Here is a 22,532-nt window from a genome sequence, read left to right as displayed (position 1 = left end):
GAAGAGTATGAGTATGAAATAGAGTAAATATATGCTACCATAAATTAAAGTGTGGATAGATACATTGAATTTAATTGGGAAGATGGTCTCAGGCAGGCATGTATATGCTATTTTATGCCAGGGCATGTACCCCTTTTTTTTTTTTTTAGATTTGGATAGGTAAGGGCTAATGGAAACAGATGATGATACATGCAACTTCATGGAACTGAAAGTTGATCTTGTATGAGGGCCAATTCAGCACATCCAAATCACGTGTGTTGTTTCTGTTCAAGTCTAGAACAAGGGTTATTAATGTTTATTCAAGCAATGAACCTGTCCTTGAGTAAGAGGTGGGGCTGTGTTCATTTTCAGACTGTGTCGATCAGATTTTCAAAACTGATTAAATAGTCCTGGTAAATGATACTAAACATTAAGTCATTTTAGTATTTGCATAGTGACAAATATTTCCTTCTTGTATTTGTTTTTATACGTAGCAAACTAAATGCCAAGTCAATCAAGTAAAATAGCCTCCCTTTAGAAAATAGAAAACAAAATTTGAAGAGTTGTCAAAACATTAAGCTAAATGTCCAAGGGCTATGATGAGAGGCTTCATGAACAAGCATATTTAAATAGATACGGATTATCAAATCAATGTGGCACATGTCCTGTTATAAATCAAATAGCTCAATTCAGCAGGTATTGCACATCTGTGCAATAATAGGTAAACTGGTGGAAACGAATAACTTAAGTTGAGGCACCTCTTTATTTAAATTGAAAAGTTTTTTTTTTTTTAATTTCTTTATATTCCTCTTTAGTAAGTTATTACAAAATTTTTTCTTTGGTTGAAAATTTGTGACTAGGAGATGAAGATTTCAATCTAAATTATTTTCTACATCTGTTCTGATACATTTAGAATGGTTTGTGCTTGTAAATTAGGTGTTAATGAAATAAAAATGCTGTAACCATGTTTAACAGCGGAATTGCAATCGACTGAAGAAGATTCTGTAAATTCTCCAAGGAAGCTCTACCGCAATGAAAGCTCTCTTGAGCTATCCACTATACACAAAATTATCTCTTTATACACTTAATTGTGAAATTTAAAGGAAAGGCCAAACAATTGCCAAAGGGAAGTATTATTAAGAACTGCCTTATAAAGACAAGCATTCTACTCGTATTATTTTGTGTTTACTCTGTTTCTGAACCAGTCAGCTGTATATAGTATAAAGGCATAGTGTTTTATAGCCTTTTCATCCACTACATAGGGACACAGGCTGAGAACTGTGCCAAGCTGTCCTTAAAAAAGGAGCTGGTAGCCCTGATGGTCTGTCTTATTTGCCTATCTTTTTCCTTGTATCCTAATCATACTCACTAGGCTGCTGTCATGCAAGAAATTCTACTTCTGGTCACCAAAGGATATTGTAGTTATAGTTCTGTTCAGCCATATGCTTAATTAAATAAAATTTGTATCTAAATAAGTTGTATTTCCATCAAAGAGATGAAATGAATAAAGCTATAGTGACATTCCAAAGAGGGTCTTCCAACATAGGCAGTTCGGTATTAGTTTATCAAATTAATGTGCAATATTGAAAGCAAAATGTTAAGGGACATTCTAATACTTCTAACTTTGCAAGTAAATATCCCTAAAATTTAATTCCAATTGCTTTCATTATAGTCAAAAACATCTAATAGATGTTATGTGGAAATATTTTTTTTAATATTCCAATCTTCCTAATTGAAGTTTGCTGATAAAAAAAAAAAAAAACTAAAAAAAAAAAAAACTAAAAAAGAAAAAAAAACTAATAAGAGATCTTATATTTACATGATAATTTATTTACCAAGGAAAATTTACTTTTAAAATTTGGTTATAGTAAAAATTTCAAAATGATATGCTAGGATTTATTTAGATGCAACACTAATATAGTTTCGGATTATTAGAAAATCAAAACACTTTTTTTTAACTTTACTCCAGGTTGTTGTAGGGTTGTACAGCTTTGCAAATACAAATGTCCTACTTAAGTAGATCAAATGAAAATCAAATATTTTTAGTAACATATTACCTAAGAGAAACTTGTTTCTAATTCTCATCATAATTCATGAATTATTTTGTAAGTAGTTTTCTCTAGTGGTATAAAAACTCCCAACTACATCGTATTTTACTTCTGGAGTTGTTATTCTCTGTGTTTTTATTTATTTTCCTATGTGCTTTGTTTAACTTCTGTTTCTGTTTTTGAAGAAGACTAACATGTGTTTTTCTTCAAATCAGTCAAAATAATAGCTTATTCTTTGAGAATGCCTCTGCACAGTTAGTAGTCTGAGTATTTGTTTTTTAACTTGCAGTCGCCCTGAGTTTATTCTCCCTCCCACAATATTATTTCTAATATTCCTAAAATGGTTTGGTTGACAATTATAGGTGATGGGAATTTCAATTCTTATTATAATTAGACAGCTGCTACAAAACACTTTTTTCTTTCTGTTCTCATTTACACATCATTAGTTTTCCCCTCTATCCTTTTTTTTTTTTTTTGATAGGAAGATAGGTTTTAGCAGATTGCTAATTTGAGTTTACCAAAGTTTCAAATATAGATGCTAATGGTTTTAGCTGCTAGCTGATCAAGAAAGAAAAGAACTGATAATCACACACATCGATGGAGAACACAAGGGTATATGGAAGGGAGTTCAACTAAATCCTGTGGAAATGAGTTGGCACTTGGTCTAGTAACAAACTAGTTACTAAAAGTAATGTGATGAGAATAGATAAGATGAGCAGAGTTGGGGAAACTGGAGTTAAAAACTATGTGGAGAATATATAGGGAGAATGACATCTGGGTTGTGCTTGGTTGGCTACTATGGTGTCAAGTTATCATAGTTTAGAAAAGGAAACTTTCATAATTTAGAGAACCAAGGAGCCAGGAGCACAGTGGAAAACCTCAATTACCGTGAGCTGAAGGGGTGAGGAAGAGGGGATACTGGAATTTGAGTTCAGAGTCAAACCAAGAGAGAATTGCTGTTGAATGACAAACGAAGACACAATGAGACCAGAAGTTAGTCATCTTGAGGTAAGAGAGTCATGAAAATTGAGGATGGCATGGTAGACCAGGGACTGAGGTACGTAAGACTTGATATCCTAGGACACTACAAGACTGTTCTTCGGTGTTCTAATGATCATACCACAGCTCATTGGCAATCTCACTGTGCATCACATGTGATATGTCATCCAGGGCAGTATAATATGGGCAAGATAAGCCAAAGTGGGAAGAGCTGGTATAGGCACAAAAACCCACACTCGAGGGTTCTGAGTAGAGATGGGTGTTATGTCAGAAGACTCTCTTAGCCTCAGTTATCTCACATTACTTCTAGACTAATCTCAAAGGACAACATTGTATGTCATGGTGGGATATGCCAGTGCCTTAATTAATCCTTGGACATTTTTTAAATGAAGGAGGTTGGCCATGTTACCCTTCTTTCTGCTTTCTACATTTATTACTTACCTCCTAGTGGTTTCCTTTCCAAGTCCACTGGATCTCTCCAACTATACTAAACTAGTGCTTTTCAAAAATAAGTATGCTTCAGAATTTTGGAAAGAAGCCTTGTTAAGTCAATTTGCTTCTCCTCCTACCCCCAGAATTCCTGATGGGACTCAATAATTTGTATTTCTAATATGTTCCCAGTGGGTGCTGATGCTGCAGGCCCAGAGCTATATTTTGAGAACAATTGCCTTAAACTTTCTGCCCTGCTACTTTATCCAAATTTGTTATTCCCTGAGGCAAAAGAGGGGGGGGGGACTATTAAATAAAATTACATGATTCTCCAGATCTTAAACTGATAAACTAAAATCAAAGCTACTTTAGGGCATATAAACTCAGCAACATTTGTTATCTGATGAAATGATGTATACAAATATGCGAATGACTAATATCTCTAACAATTACTCTGGCTTCATTATTTTTGTTAATTGAGATGGGTCTCTAAAGAGAAGAACCTCAGGCAATGTGACAAAATGAAGAGGAAAACTTCTAAATTGTGAGCAAAGATTTTCCTGGGCAGAATGTTGATCTATTTGGTACAGCCAAATTGCTTCTTCTGTCGTAGTTTATTCCTTCACTTTCCAATCCACATGTTCCACGTATCTGCAAGTTATTTTTTTTTCTTTTTCTAGCTTTACCATTTCATTTTCAGGAATTATAGTAAGATGGTAGTAGAATGAGAATTATGTGTTGAAAAGAGAGGAAGGTAGTGTCACAGGCAAATGAATCTTTTCCTTTATTTGGTAACCACCCGTTTCATATATTTTGGCCATCACGACAAAATATTTCAATGCCAGTTAGAATTCATCTTTCTTTAAATATTTCCTCAGGTACGAGCGTATTGCCTTATTTGAAACTGTATTTGAAAGAACCATGTATTTTTGAAAGAAGCATTGTTCAACCTAACACATGTTAAAAGAGTAAATTAGACTTGAGCATTGCAAATTACTTTCTTTTATATCACATGACATGTCAATGATAGCATAAGCAGATATTCCCATTTGTGGGGGGCTGTATTTTTAGTGGTATCTTATTAGATGATTTTAAAGAATAGTAGTAGAAGTGTTAAATAATAGTAGAAGTGTTAATTGCTATAGTGACCTCAAAAGTGATGTCTTATCTCAAATTCAATGGCCTGATTCTGAATTTTTATCTTAGTTTTAGGTCAAATGACATAAAGCAGAAAAATACAATAAACTATTATTTTGTATTTTCGCTTATGTCAGGAAGACAAAATAGAGTCCATTGGGAGAAGAGGTAGAAATATTTTCAAAAGCTGTCAGTCATGTGTGTTCATTGACTTTGTTAAATGATACCTTGTGTTTTTAAGAAAGTAAAGGTGGTTTTAGAATTTAGTATTTCTCAGTTTTCTTACTCAAAATATATCTTTAAGGATTTAAAATACATTCAATGTTTTGTTCCACATTTGTTTTTGTTTCCTTTCTTCTTCTTCCTTTTTTTTTTTTTCCCAATCTGCCAGATTTGTTTTGTGTTTCCCCTTCCCTTTAATCAGAGATAGAAAAGAGATTCTGTGTGTCACTTAGTAATTCCTTAGCCAAGGTATCTTCAAACATATTACAATGGACAGGGCAATTTCTTAGTTTTTACCAGTTTAATAGCTTGACCACAGTTAGCATTTAGAAAGTAGAAAGGATATTCAAATTGCTGCCATGAATTCAAACTATATCTCCTCTTATGTATCAGCTTTGAGAATATTTTCTGAAACATTAGAAGGAAGTGAGCTTTTGAAATTAAAGTTCATTGTCATTTAGTATTATCTTGGTTCATATGAACAAAGATAGGAAAATGGGTGTTTTATTCTATTTCACATTCACTGTTTGATTACTGTGATGATGGATTTCCTTAGCAGTTTAGTTGTGTTCACCATCACATTGGATCTTATTGCACAAACCTTCTTTATATCATTGTAACAGTTTATTCAATCACCTTTAAAAATCACATTTACCAGAGTTAATATCATTCCATTTAAAATGCAGTAATAGACATACAGAATGACTATATAGTAATGATATATAGGCTTTAGCCTGCACACGACGAGTGTACAGTCTTGGTAGGTTGAATTATAATAGAGATTTTTCAGATGCCAGGATTGAATTCATTTAAATCGAAGCATAAAAATGTTTTGGACCCCTATGTTAGGGCAAAAAAAAAATTTCTTTCTTTACCTTTTGCCCCCCAAAATTCACTTTTCCTAAATGTCTCCTAGGTAATTGCTGAAACCATTACAGGTACCCCCTCAGCTACTCCCATTGACTCAGTTCCTCTTTCTGCTACTTTACTGTGCCAGGCTCAGCTTCTCTAATCAACTGTTCTGTTTATCTAAGCCATTCTATTGCCTGGCGCTTCCAGTTAGCCTAGGGATTTCCGTTAGGCCCCACCCTCCCCCAAAAAGTAAAAAATAATTAGCACCAGAGCCTATTTCCACATGTATCACCAAAAAAAAAAAAAAAAAAAAAGTAGAAAGTAGTAATTCTCAGAAATATAGTCTATTCTCTCTTATTGTCTTCACTTCTAGTTAGCCCCACAAGTTAGCACCTAAGGCAGAAACATAGAACACAGTTTGGAAATTAATGAGCTAGGACAGGGGCTGCCAAACTATTGGCCATGGTTTAAATCGAGTCCACTTTTTGTGAGTCCACTGCCTTGAGCTACGGATGGTTTTTAACATTTTTAAACAGTTGCAGAACAATCAAAAAAAGAGTATTTCTTGACCTGTGAAAAGAATGTTAAATACTAAATTCATATTTCAGCATCTACAGATGAAGATGTATTGAAAATCAGTAGGTCCATTTGTTTATGTATGACTTATAGGAGCTGAGTAGCTACAGCAGATACCATTTGATCCACAAAGCCTGAAACACTCTTTCTTCATAGAAAAATGTTGTCCATTACTAATGTGAAATATGGCTCTCACAGTAGTTCACCACTGAAATCATTTTACACTTTGAGAAACATAATGAAATATAACTTTATTAAACTTCAAGTAACTAAAAAATATTGAGAGAGAAATTATGCATTTTCATACATGTAAACATTAAGAAATATCTGTGGGGTGGAGGGGAAGCTTCAAGTTAAGAAAAAAATATATTAATGTATATATTTATTCAGGGGATAAAGTACCATTATTTAATTTTATCAGCAGAATGTTCAGTTAGTTCACTGAACATTCATATTTTAAAGGCACATGATTTTAGAAATTCCAAACCCGAGGATGCCGGTATTAACCTTCAATCAGTTTCTTGACCCAACTCTAATAAAGGCCAAGAAAAGACCCCAACTCATTATACCTGTCAACTCTATCTTGCCTAAGGCTGATGGATCAGTTATGTTTTGTATTAATCCATACCCTCTTTTAATCATTGTATGGTTTCATGAGAGACATATGACCAAAATAAAATATGTATTAGAAGTTTATTCAACATACCTAAAATAGTTACGTTGAGATATTAATTTAGATAATCTTTGAAGAATGAGGGATGTATTTTGACAGGTGGAAATGGAAATTGAACTAGTATTTTAGACTGAAGGTATAGCTTGAACAGAAACCCATTTAAGGGAGGATGTGGTATGTATTTGAGAAGTGTTTCCACGTGATTAGAAAAGGTGGTACATATATACATTTAATTAGGAAATATAGGTTGGGCCATCTTGAATATGAAAGTAATTTGGTAATTTTAGGAAACAGAGGGTTATGATCAGGCCTGTGCTTTAGAATTGCCAAACTCTCAAGTGATTGTGTACATAGCTTGGACTTGGACATCACAATCCACTGGCTTAGTGAAGAAAATATGAGAACGTCTTATATTTGTTTTTAATCTATAATATTAAAACGATGAGCTTTATAATGCTTAATATATGGGTCTGTGTGTCACATGGTTGGTCCCATGTCATCTATGGTCAGTAACACACCCGTAGGGAAGCGTGGAGATTTCAAATCAGTGGGAATGGCAACACCCCGCTCCTTCCTTCTAGCATCTGGTTCACCATTCCTTGTTGGTATTTATGTCCACCTGGGTAGTGGATTCACATATTATTCAGTTTCAACTAAGATTAACTTCACAGAATGGATGAATGTTTTACAAAATAGTTGAAGCTCATTCTAATAATTCAAGCATAAGCAATCAATAGGAAAATGACAGTGATGTCGCAGATTTAATTTAAACTGTTAGGCACCAACATAATGAGGTCAAACAATTATGATCTAACCTGTCTACAAGTTGGCCAAAAACAAATTATTACGGGACAATTTGGTGTATACATAAATGCATGCTATTATTAGTGATACAAATTATAAACCATGCTTAGAAAGCAATTTAAAATATTTTATCTTCATCTTACCCTTCAGTCATATCTATTATATCATGTTATTTCATCATGGGAAAAAATCATTAGCACAGTGATTCAATTCACAATGTTATAAAAAAAAATTAGTGGTTTCACTGGGTCTTATATGGACTGGGATTGTGGTGATTATGAAAGGAAAGAAAAAAAAAAAACACTTGCTGGAGATATTATGGGATGACTGGATGAGACGAAATGTCAGAACAATAAAGCTTAAAGCCTGAGTGTCCGATGCTTTGATATGCATACAATGATATCATGTTCGGAAGAGCAGCTGAATTTAAGAGCACAGTGAAGTGGGGTTTTTTTGGTCATTATTTTTAGCAGAGAATTACTCAAAAAAAATTTTTTTTTGTTTTCACTAATGAATTTCTTTAATAGAATTTGGCAGTCTAAGTGATCCCTGCAAAGTAAAAAGCTAAGAGAAGGAATTAATTGGCCTATATTTTCAGTAATTATTGCCACATGAAGTGTAGACAGAACAGATGTATTCTAAGTTGTGTGTGTGTGTCTTTTATTTCTCACTTGTCATGCTATGGTAAGCATTGTTTTAGCAAATTTTTAATTTTGAGAAACTTAATACACACTTTTGGAGATTGTCACTGTTATGTTACTTCATATTATAGGACTCCCACTCTGAACTGTATTTAAAAACTTGCAATTCTTAAGAGTTGGCATGACTCTAAAAGTAGCTTCTCTATATACTTAAGTTTTTAAATTAATATGTAGTCAAATCAGTTGCTGTACCATATATTATAACACAGGAAAAGTTTAAAGCTTAAACAGAAAACTAGTTATAAACTTTGATTTCTTTATTTCTGTTAGTTGTATGTACTTTATATGTTTGATTTGCTGCTTCAAATGCATACAAATAATTTTATGTATGCTGTCTGAACTCTAGTACAAAATTTTAGTATAAACTTTTATTTCAACCGTTTCTGTACACGATAGAGAAGTGCCTTTATCGGTGGGAAAGAAGAGATGATAATTGTCGTGACAGTGATGCAGACCATCAGTGTTATTTTTATATGCTACTAATTGAAATCACTGGACACGCAGTGACCTCTCAGTTTCTTTCCATAGCTGCGTCCTTTAGAGCCCATGATTATAGTAATTGTTGTTGTTTTCCTCTTTGCTCTACTTGCAACGAAACTTAGAATCAAATGTGTTGACCCTCTTCTCTTACAGAAAACTGTCAGGTGGCATGTATATTTCTATAGTCATCCCTATGCCTTCCTGAATGTATTTTATCTTAATTTTTCCCCTGAATGCATTTGCTATAGTTCTTATTGCAAGCCATCTAAAACCATTGTGCAAATATTTGTATGCAAATATATAAATTATATTAATAACTCCAAAGATATAAAATATATAAATGATTCTTAATTTTTTTTACCTATTTCATAATTTTGTCTATTATACTGTGGCAGAAACAGACCTTTAATAGAAAATATACAAACAATGGATATAATCCAAATTTCAGATAAAAAAACTATAAAAGTTGTATTGATTTTTAAAAACAGTAAAAGGCATTTTTCCTTATTATAAAAGTGATGCATGTAATTAAAGAAAATTTTCAGAAAAGATAATTAAAAAAATAGTTAGCTAGTCCGTTCAGTGATGTTGGTATAGTCCTTTTTATTTATTTGTATGCATGTATCTATATGTGTAAATATACGTGTGAACCTAAAGATACCTACAAATCTGAGTGCACCATCCTTCTAGACATACAACATATTCTTACTGAACTTTCAAAGTTTTCTCACCTACATCTAATTCTTTAGCACTTTTTCAAAACAACTTTTATATTTATAGAGCTTTTCCAAGTTGTTAACTTCATTTTTATGGTAAGTTTTACTTTCGCGTTCACATTTCATCACTTTCCATCATTTTTAATTAAAATTTAGAATTATAAGAACAAGTCCAACTTACATAGATAACTCTAAAAAATACAGAATTGAATCTTGGCGAGAAATGAAATCAACCGTGGAAGCAGATATGAGTGGACTTATTAGAGAAAGTTGTTGGGGGCTATGATGATCGAGTGACCTTTGGTCATCAGCTGGTGAATTTTCAGTTTATTTTTGGTTGTACATGATTTAATTGAATAGAAAAAAAGTTAAAATAAAATACTAAGACTCACTGTATGTCAAGATTTATCTTTATTCACATAGTTCTTCTACAATTTATTTTACCTTACAGATACAACTTGGAAAAATATCATAGATGAGGTGTAAGAAGTGAAAAATAGGAAAAAACAAACAGGTTACCACATTTAATTATATTTGAGAGATAGGAGTCTGTCTTCATTCAATTTCTATATTCGAAAGATTTACTTAATGAATTTTTTTACAAGAAATTATGGGATCCACTTATTTTTCTATATAAAATATTTTAAATTAAACCACTATTTTTCTTTAAGAATTCTAAAATTAAATGACAAGGAATGTTTTAGATCTCCCATAAAATGTTTTATTCTTAACTGATATATAGTTTTGAAATTCTACCCCATAATTTCGAAATCTCTTAGAACAATTAGTTTCTAAATCTTTCTAAATTTCTAGTTTATTTATCTTTAGTTGAGGCATTTATATGTTGAATTTATATATTCTTGATTCTAGTTTACAACCTAAACATTACATCAATGGATTACCTCCAATAGAAGTCAATAGAAATTATTTCCATTTATTGATTTTAAGTGACATAATTCAAGTTAAATAGTTCAATTGTGGAGGAGATACCAAAGCATATTATGTATTAATCTCACAAATGAGCTTATTGTTGCACAAAGGAGTCATAGATGCATTCTACAAATGCCAGGCAAGCTTTATCAGGAAAAACTTACAAGCAGAGAAATAGAGCACATGCATCATAGGGACTCTAATTACAAGAGAAAAAAAAAAAAGGGCAACAGAAAGAGGCCTATAGGTGTTGTGTATATTGAAGTTTTCAGTCATGAGATTTAGAGTAACATTTTCAAAAAAAAAATAGCAAGAATACACAAAAAGAAAAAAAAAGCAAATATTACTTCTAGTACAGAAAAATATAACCGAACTTAATAAAATAAATTAAATTTGCAGAAAAGAGAATTAGTGAATTGGAATGATTTTGAAGCAAAGCAAAGAAAAAGAGACATGTGGGACATGGTGAAAATGTCAAACATACATAGAAGAGTAGTCCTAAAAGAGAACAGAGAGAATGGGACCAAGGCAATACTTAATGTTTTACTAATATATATATATATAAAGGAACTACCAGAGGAACAACCGTGAAGAAAGTTGAGAAACAACCATACCAAATTATTGCCCGAAGATAATCAGTTTTGTGGCCAGTACTTCTGAGAGAAAGAAATGATGCAAACTCAAACATGTTACCTAATGTATACATAATGTGTCTGTATTGATAGTACATTTCTTTCAGAAATTTTGGAATCGAATTACAGGAAAAAATGTACAAAACTAAGAAAATTAAGTTGGGTCAGTTATTAACTCCAAGAAGAAAAATATTGTGTATGGAAAAAAAGTCACTATCTCTGAGTCGTTGCTATTTTTGGTAGAAGGGAGAGAGAAGAGTGTTTGCGGACATGATACACAAAAAGCTAAATTCTCATATTTTTAGTAAATAGTCTACATTAAATGTTTAAAAGTAAAGCTAAGAACTAGCACTAGAAATATATTTTTTAAAGTATAGAAGAAAATTTCAAAAATGATATAATAGTTATGTTTATTGTTGTGAAAGGGAAACAAGAGGAAAAAGGACAAGGTGGAGTATTCTGGGCAATGAGATCTCTGTTGCCCTTTTAAGCTTTGTAAAATATGTAAAAACCACATATAAATAGTTACGCATATTTATATAATGTGTATGTGAATACTTAGTACATGTGCTTTTGTATGCATAATGTATAGTATATACAATAAAATAAATTTATAGTTTCTATTTACATATAAATGTAGTATATATATAATTTATATATAAATAATATGCTCATAAAATAGTAAAGTAAGATGTGGTTCCATAGTGTAGCAGTTAGCACATCTGCTTTACAGGTAGAAGGTCCTGGGTTCACAGCCCAGTGGAGCTACAGTCCATGGTCTACGGCCATGCCACCCTGAACAAGTCCAATGTCTGATCTCAGAGGCTAAGTAGGGTCAGGCCTGGTTAGTACTTGATTGGTGACCACCTAGTGCTGTATGCACAAATAATAATAATAATAATAATAATAATAATAATAATAAATAATTAAAAATTAAATAGTAAAGTAAAAAGAAGTAGTGTTAAGAATTTTATGCATTGACAACACGTTGATCTAAGATTGCATGCCAACTTTTACTTTCTAACTTATGAACTGGGCTAGTTTACCTAAGTCTCCCTTTTCTCTATAAGTGAATAATAATAGTCTTTATTTCACCTTTTTTTTTGTCTCAATTTATAAAAAAGCAATTTTTAAAAAATTGTTTATAAAACAATTGTAAACACAATTATAAATACATAATGTTAGCACATTGTCAGGCACATAGTAAGTACTCAATCAGTACTAGTTATTATAATAAGTAGATTACTGGAAATATAATAGTAGAAATGATTATAATATTAGGAAATAAGACTTGATTTTGATTGTTTAACATTAATTGTGTGTTTTGTAAGCAAGTTAGCATACTAATATCTAGTAAAAAGTGTTAACATGGTTTGTTGCTAGTGACTTCCCATACTTTATTTTGCATGACTCCTTTCTTTCAAATTAAGTAGTTTGATTAATAGCTTGTAAACTTGACTCTGTACACAGTTTAACCTTGAACATGCTTTAAATTGTCAGCACCACCTTCCAACTATCTCCTGATAATCTGACCTCAAGAATTTATAAGAGGGCTGACATCTTTAGTCTTAGGATTGGGGGAAAAATGAAGAGCTGTATCTGTGACATCACTAATTTTCAACCCACATGTGACTAATTCCATATGCATTTTCACACTGAGCCACATTTCTTTGGTTAACAGTGATTAATATGAGGTAATTTTAAATAAGAGTTTAAGCAAAAAAAAAAAAAATATATATATGTATATATAAATAATGGAAGCACTTGAAGTAATGAAATTGTTTCCTTTATTGCAAATTTTATTTTAAACCCTTCCAATTATCATCTTCATTGACAGTGTAATCAGGACTTAATATTGAATTGCTGTTAATTTTTAATGCTACTTATGTTGTTTAATTCAGTGTATAATTTGGCACTGAATCTGTTAGTAGAACTAAGCTTTGGCATCCTTTGCAATTACCCACTCAAAACTAATATTTTTAATCAATTAACACTTCTCTCCTTTCCCCAACCTGCATTTCATCTTAGAATGCATATAGCAGTATAGATTATTTAACATTTTAGAATATTTATAAATGGGATTTCACTTTTAGAAAGGCAAAATCATTAGAAAGATAGTAAAATATTCTCCTAAGATTTAAAAAATATATATAGTTATTAAGTATTAGAGCTTGAAGTGAGTAGACTTCTCAGCAAATTTTCAGTTGTGAGCTTTTTCTGTTAAGTGATATTCCTGACATCTAACTACTCTAAATAAAGCAAAATATTTAGAATGTCAGTTATTTTAGACAATGTATATGTCTTTGAGAAATTATAGTTTACTTAAATCCTCAGAAGAAGTTTTACCAACATGATGGTTGGACCCTAGATTTCCTGTGACTTTCACAGGAAATCTTTTGAGTTAAGGATGCATTTCTTAGGGATTAGCTTATTAAAACCAGTGCATGTTTTCAAATGAGTACACAACTCCCATTCCCTTGGGAATATGTGGGTGCCTATCTAGTTTGGATTTCAAATACCAATAAGGAATCATAATTAAAGTATAGCTGAAGTTTCATGAATATTAACTCACTCTATAGAAAGAATTAACTTAACCATAGATCAGTTACATGAAAGTTGATAAACTTCTTTAGCAAGTATGATATTTTTAGGGAACAAATTCAGGTACAACAGAAATGTCATTTTTTAAATATTTTTTTACAATTCAAATTAATCATTGGGTGATAGCAGAAAATTTAATGTGGTCCAGTTTTTCTCATTGTTGTAGTTTTAAACTCCACCATAGCCTGCTTTCATTGAGATGGTATCTAAAGTCCAGGGTGGGTGGAGTAGGGCAGTTTCTGTAACTCGTACAATGTTGTGGCCTGAAAGAAGGCCCCAGCAACTAATTTTTCATCTTCTATTATGTAACTCAGCCACTAGGTCTGTGCCTGATCTGATTATGAAAGGTCGATATCTGGCACCAACAAGTCCATGTTCCTACTTAGTCACTAGCGCTATTATCCACTCCAGCACTGGAGGATCAGACACCTTTTCCAACTTAAGATCTGTTTGGGACAATGCAGTCTTCCATGCTGGTCATAACCATACAGGAAAAAACAAACAAACAAACAAAAAACAAAACAAAACAAAACAAAAAAACATGGCTGCTCACTGAAACATTTTGTGTTTGCACGTAGGCTGTGAAAGGCTCTCTCTGGTTCTTTAGATGTATTTCTACTCTTTTCTTTTGTATCCTGAATGCGTGGGGAACTCTGTAGGGCATGAACCAAACAAAAGGTGAAGCACAATTCATCTTCATTCTTAATTCATCCCTACTCTTAAATTCTCACACCTATCTGGGAGTTCTAACACCCTCCCTAGCTAACCCTGGATGTCCGAAGGATGAAGAGCTTCTGATCAGTGTTTAACTCTTTTATGTTCTACTCCAGCTTCACTCCCTCTCTAGCTTGTAGAAGTTCGTTTAAGTGCAGGATGGCACTGTCAAATAGGGTAAGGAGAAAAAACAAAACAAACAAAATCGTGCACGTGTGCTAATGCCCTCTTTTCATCCGGCTGTACTTCTTTGAAAGTTATGCTCAGGACCAAGATCCTAGGAGTGTGTTGATCTGCGATTGACTGTTTTGATTAGAGATTGTACCATAGGCTGTCACTGATGGAAATAACTATTTGAAAACACATGCTACATACTAACAATGTCAATAACTGTACGCTCTTCAATCAAAAATTTAAGGACATTAAATGTCACCGCTATTGAAAGTCAGGAAAGTGAGAAGAAGAAAGGTAAGACAGAAAGAGAAAGGAATTCCAGAGCCCTGTGGCTTGTAGTGTTCTGTTTAACCAACATCCACACATGCACAGTCTCCCTTCCCCTCTGACCAATCCTGTCGCCTCTTACCCATTTACGTGCACTGCCCCCATATCACCTATGTTTCCCTTTTTAAAGTTCAAGAACAGTGTTTTGTAGATAGAGAGGTATGTTAATATGTCTATATTATTGTATAAGTAAATATCATATAAGTGTCTGTTGACCATTGTATAAGTGAAACATTTATTTAAATCTTTTATTATTTAAAATGTAGGTTGTAAAGTTAAAAAGAAAAATAGCTTTCCTGAATGTTTTATGTGAAGAACCTGGTCAGAGTCCTTTCGGTGGTTTGGAGTGAGAGGCAAGAACAGAAGCATGTGTAAGACTGAGATTACGATGGTTCATAGGTCAAGTTTAAGAGCTAAGGAGCAGTTTCAAGAGAGTCAAAATTAGAGGTGAGAGTCAATAACTCAGAGGGTCTCTTTTTCTGGTTCGACCCCTGGACTTGAGGTGGACACTGCTTGGCCCTGTTTAAGTAGTGTCACATGGTGATTGAAAGTGTTCTGACTACTTATTCTGAGGTCAGCCGGTCATGTATACAAATACTCATTTGCCTTTTATGACTTTGTAAACTTAAGGTGCTTTAACTTTCTGGTTTGCCTTTCTATAAAATAGGAATGTTAATAGGAATTATATATTAGGGTTCATAATGGATCTCTCCAGGTCCATCAGAAAACAAATACATTCTCTGCCTCCTTCCTTATTTATTTTGGGGGTTCTTTGGAGATACTGTGAAGTGGGTAAATCTTTGCCCACTTGTTATGATTTCTCCCTCAGTCTACTCATCTGCAATGAGTTTTAGCTGCAGTGGATGTTTCCTCAAGCTAATAGAACTTAAACTTAGGAACTTACACATGTACAAGCTCTATCCAAAGCTCTGGGAAGGAACTTAGGAATATGTTTACATGGTTATGTTTTTCTTAACTCTCAGAACTAAGATATCCGCTATATTGTTTTTCATAATGCCTCCTGTGCCTATGAATTCCACATTTCAGGACCCACATAATCTGATTTTGCCCTCACATGGGCTGTTTTTTTTTCTGAGGTTCCCTTATTCTCAAAGGTATCGTTTCAGGTCTAAATCTTGGGCAAAATAGACATTATTTCAAGAGCTGGTCCTTCGAGTGTGAAGTGACACTGGTGCACTGTTTTTATCATACTCAAGAGGATGAGCATCATTTTTTCTGTTCAGTTTCTTTTCCTCAACTCCACTGAGTTTTATTGAGCCCATGAATTGGGCGACCTTACTAGGAATGGTCTACTAAAGCTATCCCTTATGAGGCTCTTACTCTTCCATGGATAAAGGAATCAAAATTCGTAGTACACTATCAATTCTTTCCAAAGAAATCCTCTTGTGAATTTTCAATTTCTCTTTCTGTCTTCATATATATATATTTTCTTGAGGTGGGAGTCAACTAAAGATTGTACAACAGGTTCTTGGATACCTTGTTTTTAAGTTCTGCTTTAGACATGTAGCGTATCACATTGGAAAGTAGAAAGCATTTACAGTCTCAAGACCTCAGATGAACTGAGTGAGGATGAAAACATTTTAGCAACTGTTTGACATGTTTTCACATGTCAAAACTTGAAAAATACCTAAAAAATAATGAGAGCTCAAAAGTATTTAGCTATTATTGTCAGAATTCCTGCCAGAACTGGCTTCGGATCTGGAAATGACTCTGTATCCCTGAAATGATGTCTGAATCATTGAAGCAAGTCTTATAGGAAATTAAAGTAAAAAAGGCAGGAAGAAAAAAGAGAGCTGTCATGTGCACAATATTAATTTTTAAAAGATTATAGCAATTTACCTTTTCCTAAATAAAACAAAAATAATATGGCAAAGTAGAAGCACTGTTATTTATAATTTGGTATATAGTGTGTGTGCATTTCTTAGATTAAGGGATTCTGTATTCCAAAGTTGACTCAAAGTTATATTTAGATTGTTTTTTTTTTTTACATTTTATTTCTGATAAAGATCAGATTAACAATTAATTGCATTTAACTATTGTAATTTGCATCTTATCTCTAGTTAAAATAGGGCTTCAGCTGCACAGGCACCAAATTTAATTTTCTATTGTTTCCATTTCAGGTAAATGTGAAACTATAGTGTTTCTTTGCAAAAGTAATTGCACAATGTTAAGTACATTTAAATTTGCAGAAACATGATTTTTGTAGAGCAAAAGAAACAGAGGCATCCAGAATATAAAACTAGGTAGATTAGACTGAATAAGGATTAATAATGTTTATTTGACCTCACCTCCCCACACCCATTTTTTACCACAATATTTTTGAACAAAAAACAAAAGATATGAGTGGGTTGTTTACTCGTTTCATATTTTATATTCTAAGGAGAAATATATGCAGTTAATTACCATGCTCAGAAAAGAAAATCATTCACATGGAAAATGAAATTTAAAAAAAACAATGTGCATATATTTCAACTCTAATAGTTCAAGAAAGAACTAACATCATTTTTCTTAAAGTGTGAACTACAGGTTCTTGAGAGTTCAGATTCTCCATAAATTATGTCTGTTTTGTATGCACTGTCTTTAAATGTTTCGAAAATACTGTAGTTTGTTTTGCATGTTTAAATTATAGTACAAATTTGCTCCATTTGTATTTTACATATATTTGCCTATACATTTTGTAATATTTAAATAGGAGAGAGATAAGAAACCCACGTAATAGTCTGTACTAAAGGAAAAATAAGAATCAACCTGTAACTGAAGATATAAATTCCCTAAGGAAATAAAAAATGACAATCACAGTCATAATAAAAAGATAATAATAGCCATAATAAATACATTTCAGATTTTGTTCTTTTTTTTTTTTTTTCCTTTAAGATAGCACAACTCATTGTAAGAATTTTTCTCTGTCCATGTGATTTGGGTGGGTGAGATCACAGGCCCTGCCCCAGGAGAAGAATCATAATCAGATCTCATCAATCATACCCTCCCAGCTTCCTGGTTACCAACATTGGTTCTGGACACACGTCTCAGCAAGCTAGAATTCCCTAGTTCTTTCGAGAAGTTTCAAAAAAATGCTATCACCTGGAAATTTCTATCAATAAAGGCAAGATAGTCACAGGCTGCTGGAGATCAAAGTTCCCATGTGAAGAAAGTCTGCTCCTTGGAGCCAACTTAGAGAAAACCAGAACTCGAAGACAGAAATGGAGCCGATGACAAAGTCATCTGAATGACAGTTGGAATCCAGATTCAGCAGAGCCTATATTTTATTCGCTGGATTTTTAATCTACTCCAATAAAACAATTCACTTTTCGCCTAATCCAGTTTGAGTTTCTTATACATGTAACTAAAAAGACAGTCCTGATTGGGGGACTGTTCATTTGCTTTGATCCGTGTTGAGTGCTTACATGGATTACCATACTACTACATTTCACAAATCTGAGTTTTTAAAATTGGGGAAATGTAAAGAAACAAGGTGACTTACTCCAAGTTCTGTAATGGATCAAAGGAGGAATGAAGTGAGACAAGTGAAAATACGTTCTTAACAATCAGGTGGAATGACTAAACTATCAGTGAATGGCGGCCTCTGTGACCTTTTCTCTCTCCCTTTCATTAATACTAAGATGATACAACTGTATTATGTTCCCTGCATCCTGCAGATGTCTTTTCATTCATCTTCTTTTCTCCATTTTAGTTCATGAGAATTGTTACGATTCTTACTTTAAAATCCCTGAAACATGCTCTCATGTTTATTTTATCTTCTCTACCAATTAATTAGTAGTGAAGTTCTTAAAAAATAAACATTTAAAAATAGATTAGATTTGACAAAAATATTGCATATCACAATAGTTTGTTTTCTCAATAATTTGTTTATAACAATGTGATCATATCCTATAAATGCAAAAACTATGGCTTTTATTTTTGTACTGTTATTCAACTATTTATGAGATGTTTAGTACGTAAATATTCATAAGTAATGATGAATACAAGAACTTTTAAATTGTATTTATTTTTCTTTATTTACTATTTTGAAATAGTTTAAGGCTTGTAAAAAACCTGAATTTTGATACACACATCACTCAGCTTCCTCTAATGTCGACATCTAACATTACTATGGAACATTTGTCAGAATGAAATTGTTATCATTGGAACTCAGTATTAACTAAACTAGAGATTATTCAAATTTCATATTTTTTTACTCACATTCTTTTTCTCTTCTACAGTCCTGTATTACATTTAGTTCTGTCGTCTCCATAGTTTTTTCTAATGTGTGACACTTTCTCAGTCTTTCCTTATATTTTATGGCTTGACACTTTTAAAGAATATACATCACTTGTTTTGCAGAATATTTCACAATTTTGGTTGGTCTCATGTGTTCTTATGATTAGATTGAGATTATGCGCTTTTTTGGAAAGAGTAGCATAAAAGTGATGAGCCTTTCTCCCGGTACCAGGTCAGGGCATATATGTTGCTGATTTCATGTGAAATGAACCTGATAACTTGATTAAAGTGAAGTCTCCTGGGTTTTTCCACACTAAAGCTACCATCTCTTCCTTTTTAATTGATAAATATCTTTGGAGAGAGAATTTGAGAAAACACCGATTTCTTATTTCTCTTCAAACTTTGTTCTACTTTCTTTAACTTTGTACTTTTCTAGTTTACTTACTTTTCCATACAAATGTTAGAATCAGCTTGTCCATATCTATAAAACCACCTGCTGAGATTTTGATTGAATCGAATCTCTATTTATAGATAAATGACATCTTAACAATATCAAGTTTTCCAATACATGAACACAGTATATACCTCTCCATTTATTTAGATTTTCCTTTATTTCATCAGTGCTTTTTAGTTTCTGGCACACAAATTTTATACATATTTTAGATTTATATATATATATATTTTTTTTCATTATTTTTGTTATGCTATTATACATGGTAATTTTATTTCAAAATTTAATTACTCATTACTATATTTATATGAATGTAATTGATTTTTTCTACTTTGACCTTGTCCTGTTCTTTTGCTAAAACTCCACTATTAATTCTAGAAAATTTTCTGTTTGCTTTTTGTAAATTCTTTGAAATTTTTTATGTAGACAATCATGGTCTGCGAATACACACAGTTGCAGTTCTCGTTTTCAAATCTGTGTCTTTTATTTCTCTTTCTTGCTTTGTTGTATTGCTTGAAAGTTATGTAGTAAATAGGAGTGGTGAAAGAGGATCTCCTTGACTTGTTCTTGAACTTAGGGGGAAAACGCTCAGTACTTTATCTTTAAATATCATATTATCTCTAGATTTTTTTTTTTAATTAGATGGTATTACAGGGTTAGGTAAATTCCTCTCTATTCCACATTTGCTGAGAATTTAATATCTGTTCATTATTTTTCATGTTCTTTTCTGCATCAATTGAGATAATCAAATGTATTGTCTTCTTTACTATAAAAATGTTGACTTACCTTTCACATTTTGAACCAGCCATGCATTTATAGGTTAAACCTAACTTGTTGTAGCTATGTTATTCTTTTTATGTATTAGTAAATTTGATTTGCTAATATTTTATTAAGGATTTTTATGTGTATGTTCATCAAAGATATCAGTGAGTAGTTTCCCTTTGATGTCATGCCATTATGTGGTTTTGATAGTACAGTAATACTGGTCTCATAGAATGTGAGATGTTGTGCAGAAAAGAGTTAACAGCAGGACTGACTGCTTATCCTTGGCAAGACCTTCTCCTAAGTCTGGTTCTTGGCGGCCTCTTACGTCTTGAATTTGGAGAGTTTTCCAACCCTCTTAACTGATAAGAGTGACTCATTGAGCCTAAACTCTTAGTACAGACCATGTAGTTTATGCAAAACACCTGCTTTCCTTCTGGGAGTTCGGAATTTTGGAATATGTCTAACAGAGTGTACCTACCTGATCAGCGCCCAATGAAAACTTTGAGTATTGAGTTTCTAACGAGCTTCTCTGATTGAGGACGTGTTACACAAATTGACACAGCTCATCACTGAGTTGAATTAAGCATGTCCTATTTGAATCTACTAGGAGGGGAACTTTGGAACATTGCACCTGGTTTCCCCTAGACCTTAACCTCATTTGACTTTTCCCATTGATAATTGCGCTTGCTATGCTACCATGTAATAAACCATAGCCATGAGAATGCGTGCATGTTGAGTCCTGTGAGTCGTCCTAGTTTGTCATCAAACCCGGAAGTCATTGTGGTGCTTTCCAACACCTAAATGTTCCCCTGTTTCTATTTCTGGAAGATATTTTAGAAAACTAAAATTATTGCTCTCTTAAATGCTTTGTAAAGTTAATCAAACAAACCATATTGGCCTAGTGCTCTGTTTTCTTTTTTCTTTATTTCTAAAAGACCATTCATCATTGATTCAATATCTTTAGTAGATAAAGGGGTATTCATATTATCAATTTCACCTTGTGTGAGTTTTGTTAGATTGTCTTTCAAAGAACCAACCCATTTTCTTCATTTTTGATTTTTTTCTGAGTATATAATTCTAATTTCAAAGTTTTTTTTTTTCTTTTTAATACTTTAATGTCATTCCATTGTCTTCTGGCTTTCTTAGTTTGTGATAAGAACTCTATTGTAATTCTCTTTATCAGTATATGTCTTTTCCCCTGTCCGGCTACAAGATTTTCTCTTTATTTTTGGTTTTCAGCATTTAGAATATAAAATGCCTAGTTTTTTGTTTTTGTTTTTGTTTTTGTTTTAATCTGCTTGGCATTCTCTGAGTTTCATAGTTCTTTAGTTGAATTTTTGTCATTAATTTAGAAAATTATTAGCCGATTTTACTTCAAATATTGTTTTCTACTTCTTTTTTTTCTTCTGAGATTCCTATTAAGCATATACTGAGCTGTCTACTATTGTCTTAAAACTGTGGGATGGTTTATTTTTTTTTCTTCTTTTTTAATCTTTTATTCTTCGTGTTACAGTTTTGGTAATTTTCATTGACCTATCTTAAAGTTCGTTGATTCCTCCCCACATCCCTTTGTTATCTTGAGTCTACTGATGGACTGTAGGACATTCTTCATCTATATCAGTATATATTTTATTGTTAGCTTTTCCATTTGACTCATTATATTCTAAATTTACTGAAATTTGCTGAAGTTCTTTACTTAAGTCATTTATTATTATTATTATTTTTCACATTGTCTACTTTTTCACTTAGAGCCATTAACTATTAAACATAGTTGTTTTGCATGCCTGTCAGAGTGTTCCAATGTTTGTGCCATATCCAAGTCTGGTTCTGTTGATGACTTTATCTCTTGCCAGTGTGTTGCTTTTTTACTAAGGTTCCTCTTATCGTACCACAGGTTTCAAATTCCACTAGTGATACCTTTGCTAAGGTGTAGGCTAATTTATTAGAGAATTTCTCTCAATTTCTGTTTTACTCTCAGTTTTCGGTCTTATATTTGTACTCAACGTGTTTTTGCAACTCTTCCAGCAATATCACACTGTTCCCTGTTGTTTATTGTTTGTTAGCCTGGTTGTGGGGAAGGGAA

The 22,532-nt window shown here is 32.6% G+C and overlaps 1 protein-coding gene across 1 annotated transcript in view; it reads left to right on the top strand.

The window, feature by feature from the left end:
• TENM2 (teneurin transmembrane protein 2) overlaps positions 1–22,532 on the top strand; it is a 2,693,686-nt gene that overhangs the window by 187,645 nt on the left and 2,483,509 nt on the right. The gene's annotated exons all lie outside the window — the stretch shown is intronic.

This window comes from Rousettus aegyptiacus, unplaced genomic scaffold, assembly GCF_014176215.1.
Source record: "Rousettus aegyptiacus isolate mRouAeg1 unplaced genomic scaffold, mRouAeg1.p scaffold_m13_p_7, whole genome shotgun sequence".
Classification (NCBI taxonomy): Eukaryota; Metazoa; Chordata; class Mammalia; order Chiroptera; family Pteropodidae; genus Rousettus; species Rousettus aegyptiacus.
The sequence above is the reverse complement of the archived record's forward strand: the minus strand, read 5'-3'. Positions and strand labels throughout refer to the sequence as shown.